Raw genomic sequence first — 5,880 nt, 5'->3', positions numbered from 1 at the left:
GGGCGGGGCCTCTGTGGCCCGCTCTAGGAATGTGGTTGCTGGCCTCAGACTCCAGCTAAAAACGAGCGGGGAAGTGGCTCAGCTGTCTCACCAAGAACGATCCAAATTACCCTAAACCCTCCATTGATTAAAACGCAAAGTCATGGCTAAGTAGATGAAGGAATAATTCTGTTTATACCTTTCAAGAACCCCAAAGGTCTCCTGGAATGATCTTTTGTAGTAAATGAAGATTGAGCCCCTTCTATCTTCCACTCATGTAAGATGCTTCTTTTACTTCATTTTCCATCGATTTTATATTTTAAATCTCTCCATGTTTAATAAGTTTCTAATCCATAAGTTTTGACCCCTTGGCCAGAAGACCTGAAAGTGACGTTTGTGAGTAGGGGTGAAGAGCAAGAGAAGGCTCTCCATCTGGGCCAGGCCGCCTTGCCCGGAGTCCATCTGGGCCAGGCCGCCTTGCCCGGAGTCCTTCTGGGCCAGGCTGCCCTGCCCGGAGTCCATCTGGGCCAGGCTGCCCTGCCCGGAGTCCATCTGGGCCAGGCTGCCCTGCCCGGAGCTCTGCCAGTTGGCCCTGAGTTTTCAGAGTGTACTTGGCAGATCAGGATACTTGTGGATGTCTTTACAGAAATTACAGAGAAGGCCTCTAGAATTTTTGGATTTTTTTTTTTTAAGAAAGTTTCTGACTAGCTATTGGGTCTTGGTAGTTTCTGACCAGGTGACATCAGGTGGCCATGCAATCTGAGTTTCTCATCAGAAATGAGAGTTATCTAGATAAGGAGTCCTTTCAGTAAGAGGAGGTGGATTTCAGAGCGGGGCTGCCAGGGACAAAACCCCAGCAATTTTCATCAGCAGGTAGCTCACATTCCTAAGGTCATGCTTTTAACCCTTCCCTTATATCTAGAACTTAATAATGAATTCCTTTGTAATCTTAGTGGAGTAAGGAAAAAATTCAAAGCTGAATTCTAGCTCAATAAACTGACTGAACTGACGATAGACTACTTCATCTGTTTAGAGCCCCATTTTTTTTTTTTTGAGATGGAGCCTCAAGCTATCCCCCTGGGTAGTGCCATGGCATCACAGCTCACAGCAACCTCCAACTCCTGGGCTCAAGCGAGTCTCCTGCCTCAGCCTCCCAAGTAGCTGGGACTACAGGCGCCCTCCACAACGCCTGGCCATTTTTTGGTTGCAGCCATCATTGTTGTTTGGCGGGCCCGGGCTGGGGATTTGAACCCGCCACCTTAGGTGTATGTGGCTGGTGCCTTAGCCGCTTGAGCCACAGGCGCCCAGCCTAGAGCCCCATTTAACAGAGGCCCTCAAGGAAGAGCAGAGGGAAAAAACATTCTTCCCAGAGGGCAGAACTTCGTTTCTCTTGCATACTTTGTCTAGAAAGAGAAATGGCTTGCAATAAAGGTCTACATCATTTCTTGGGCAGTGACTGTTTAGTCAAGTGGCCAAGGACCGGGAATAGAAAAGCTTTCAAATAGTTCTTTGGAATAGGAACCCTCAAAATGGACCCAAAGTCTAAGAACATTTGGGTCCTCTTGAATGCTCAAAAAAAAAAAAAAAAAAAAGGCTCCCATTGCAGAATAGCTCTTAATTAGATAAGTTATCTATTACTGCCTAACACATTATACCAAAATTTAGTGGTTTAAAACAATAAACAATTATTCTCCCACAGCTTTCCTTGGTCAGGAATCCCAGCTCTAGGTCTTCCGTGAGGGTGTGCCCAGACTGTTGGCTGGAGTTCCAGTCTCTAATAAAGGCACTGCTAGGAGAGGATGTGCTTCCACGCTCACTCAGATGATTATTGCAGTATTTGGTTCTTTGTGGACTTTTGGACTGGAAACCTTCCTCAGTTCCTTGCTAGGTGGGCATCTCCAAAAGCCCTCTCACAACATAGCAGCTGGCTTTCCACAGAATGAAGGAACCAAAGAGCAAGAAAGGCTACTCAGGATGGTAGCGCCAATCTTTTGGTGATCTCAGCAGAGACACTGCATCATTTTTGCTGTATTCTGTCTTTAGGTCCAGCCCACTATTAAGGGTAGAGGATTACACAAGGGCTGCCCACCACAGCGACATACTTTGTGGACTTAAGTTGCCTCCTTCCCCTATCACAGCTGTGTTTGCTCAGTGCACCCACTCACAAAGTAGTGATAATGACAAGAATGGAAACACGCATGTACTTTTTTTTTAAGAGACAGAGTCTCACTTTATCGTCCTCAGTACAGTGCTGTGATATCACAGCTCACAGCAACCTCCAACCCTGGGCTTAGGCGATTTTCTTGCTTCAGCCTCCTGAGTACAGCTGGGACTACAGGCGCCCATAGCCACAATGCCTGGCTATTTTTTGTTGCAGTTTGGCCAGAGCCAGGTTCAAACCCGCCACCCTTGGTATATAGGGCCAGCGCCCTACCCACTGAGCCAGAGGTGCCGCCCAACATGTATGTACTTTTAACATGGCCTTTTCCCTGCCACGACTGATTGGTCAGCACTACTTGCCAGCTGTGTGACCAACTTAGTTCCCTGATACAGTATTAGGTAGCCTAGATGGCAGGTCTGATTACAATGTAATCCTATGATGAAGGAGGTAGCAATTTGTTATAGGAATAGACAATTATTCTGGGTTTGGATTCATGCTTCTTTTACATACTTCACCTTTGGACTTATTGAACACATTACACTCCACACGCCTTCTATAACATCCCATGTTACTTCTTACCAAAGAACTCCTTTTCCTGTGAAGATGTAAAGCAAGGAACTGATACTGCAGGATTCACCCATTTTATCTGATATCCCATCATACAGGAGCAACTGGTTTTACAGAGTGCAGGACAGCGTTGTTTTTTTTTAAATTTTTTTGAGACAGTCTCATTAGTTACCCTTGGTAGAGTGCTATGGTGTCACAGCTCCCAGCAACCTCAGACTCTTGGGCTTAGCCTCTTGAGTAGCTGGGACTATAGGCGCCCACCACAATGGGCCCTCCTCACAATACCATGTTTTTTGGTTGTAGTTGTCGTCATTTAGCAGGCTTGGGCCAGGTTTTAACCCACCAACCTGGGTGTATGTACATCAACCTGGGTGTCTTAGCTGCTGAGCTATAGGAGCTGAGCCTGGACAACAGTGTTACTGAAGGTTGTTTAGAACCAGTTGAGAAAATATACTTAGGGATACTATCCTAAAGGATTTGCCATACTCTGTAAAAGTGTTAAGCGTGTTCAGTGGTATCTATTCTGTTGATAGAATAACAAGTCCAAAGAATAGAGACTGACATCACACTATTACATCTGACATCCTAACGTAAAATATATTTTGCTTTCCATTGTAGGACACAAGAGACAGTCTGCCATGGGCTCTGAGCATCCCTGTATCCTATTTTCAAGTGTGACAGACTGCAAGTATCATCCATCTCCTGATACTGAGCATTTCTATAGCGGTCATATAGGGACCTAAATAGGACAAGGCAATCACAGCATTACTCCTGTTTAACGGCTGTTCCCCCCACCCTTAGAGAGACTGATTTGTTTGCTGCTTGCTGAAAAACTGCTTTATCCTGGATTCTTCTCCTGTAACACAACCCACCGTGTGTACAAGTGTCATCTGGCCCTCTGCATCATACTGTGGGAATTTCATTTGGGCTCCAGGAGCTGCTGCAAATACATTGATACTCTGGCTGCTACTTTGCTGTAATAAAGCCGTTTGTCTTTTACCCAGGACTATCCCGTCAGCATCCCTGAAACCATAGCAGGCAAGCCTGTTAGCCTGCAAGTAGGGTAACATCTCAGACCCTTCACTACTTTGCCACCCATCTCAATGATTCCAGGTTCTGTTGATGTGGCAGTTTTTGTGCCCAGAGGAATGCTTCCATAAGAGGACACAACAATTTTTCTCTAAGCTAGAAGTTAGTTGGAAATGCCACCTGGTCATTTTTACCTTGTTTTTCTAGATTAGAAAAAGTGACGATGGTGGTAGTTGGAGTGACTGGCCCTGATGACCACAGGGGAAAGGAGTTGGAGTTTCACTAGAACTCGGAGGATTTGCTAAAATACCTCCTCCCAATGCCATGTTTTTGCATGTATGTTTTTAAATACCATGTTGAATTGTAAATAGCAAGCAAACACTATTGTAGCCATGTAGGAAGACAACTCAATCTCAGATCCTTGGGTCACCTGCTAGACAAAGAAACCTGATAGCTGGTTAACACAAAAGAAATAGGAAATAGGTGGTGGTGAGAAATCACCCAGGAGTGTCTACCCTGTGTGCAGCCTGTGTGCCACATGGTGATTCTGCACAGATGTTTTTGCTTTAGTATTCAGTTATTTAATGGGTGGCCAAGGCAACGCTTCTTCCAGTGTGTGGCAGAACTACAGTATTTAGCATAGGTGTCCTTTATTTGAGAGAAGTTTGGGGCATAAAACATGCTGCTGCCTTTACAGTATCCTGATCCAGCTGCTCTGTAATGGGAACCTAAAATTTGTTATTTTTAACAAACAGCCCAAGAGATTCTCACCGAGGATGCTTGCAAAGCATCGCTCTAGCCGTATTTCCTTCTTCACTGGCTCATAGTGTTCTATCATTTCCTTTTCTTTCCTATCTTGTATATAGGGTTGGTGGCAAACTATTAAGACAAGATCATTGCAGAACTAGAGAACCACAAGACATAACAGTGAGATCCTGGACTTGAAGCTGAATGAAGGCAAGTGAGGAGAATGCATTTAGATGTGTAAATATGGAGAGAATGGTGCTTGCAAATGCTGGAAAGACAAGCAAGGGACTGTTGTAGACCTTTGAAACATTTTTATATTTGAAGCTATCAAACCCATTTCGTATGTTCCATGGATCTTGGCAGAAGAAATGGTCCCATTTTCTACTGTGGAAGCTAGAGAGGGTCAGATGTACAGTATTTGCTGACTTTGATGCCTGACAGCTTGAGCATCGGCCAAGACTTAAACTTGGTCAGTTGGACATTTTGCCCAATTCTGAATCTTGAGTTATGCAAATAAATATTTGAAATCCAGTTTTCAGGGGTTTCCCTGGCAGCAGAATATATAGTCTTCCAGCTCTTCTTGAGGTCACAGAACTTGGCTATGATTTGTTCACCTAGTTTCCTTTGTTTTCCGTATTCCAAACCCATTTCTCCATCCTTTCCATCAATTCTATGAGCTACCTGATAATCTTCCAATAATTATTTTTCTATTTAAGTTAATAATCATTTTTTGATGTTTACAACCATGAAAACTTATTGGTATACTTCAATGAGATTCATGACAGTCAATTAGACCATTTCAAATAATCATTTCCCCTCTCCCTCAGATCCAAAATCAATGTCTCCAGATCTGAACTTCAAGGTGAAGAGCATATGAATAGTTCCCCACATAAATTAAAGAAGTTCAATTTGTTAGCTTTTAAACCATGTTCAACTTGTTAGCTTTTATATTAACCAACTATGATCCTAAGAACAATTTACCCTTTAATACTATTTGTATAATTATGAGTAAGAATGAGTCCTTTAGTAAACCTGGAAGTTATACAAACTTAGAAGATGCATGATATTTCAAACTCAGAGCCAAGATACATGAAGATAAAAAAAAATGTGTGGCAGAAATTTATGGTGAATAATGAATATATTTATATCTTCCTATTGGTAAATTTTATCTTAAGTGGAATTTTTGAGTATTTTCTAAAAAAGTAAAAAAGAATCAAGAGCAATCAAAATTCTTTTAACTAAATAATAAGGATGTAAGTTATAAAACTACTCTTATGAAGGCTAAAAATTATACAAATATGATGGTCCTTATGATTAGTTTATGTAGTATATTCAATTACAAATAAAAGTATATACCTCCAGTACTCTGAGGACAAGCAAAGGATGACAAGTGTTTC

Source organism: Otolemur garnettii, unplaced genomic scaffold (genome assembly GCF_000181295.1).
Source record: "Otolemur garnettii isolate 467f Iridium unplaced genomic scaffold, OtoGar3 scaffold00035, whole genome shotgun sequence".
Taxonomy (NCBI): Eukaryota; Metazoa; Chordata; class Mammalia; order Primates; family Galagidae; genus Otolemur; species Otolemur garnettii.
Note: the sequence above shows the minus strand (reverse complement) of the source record.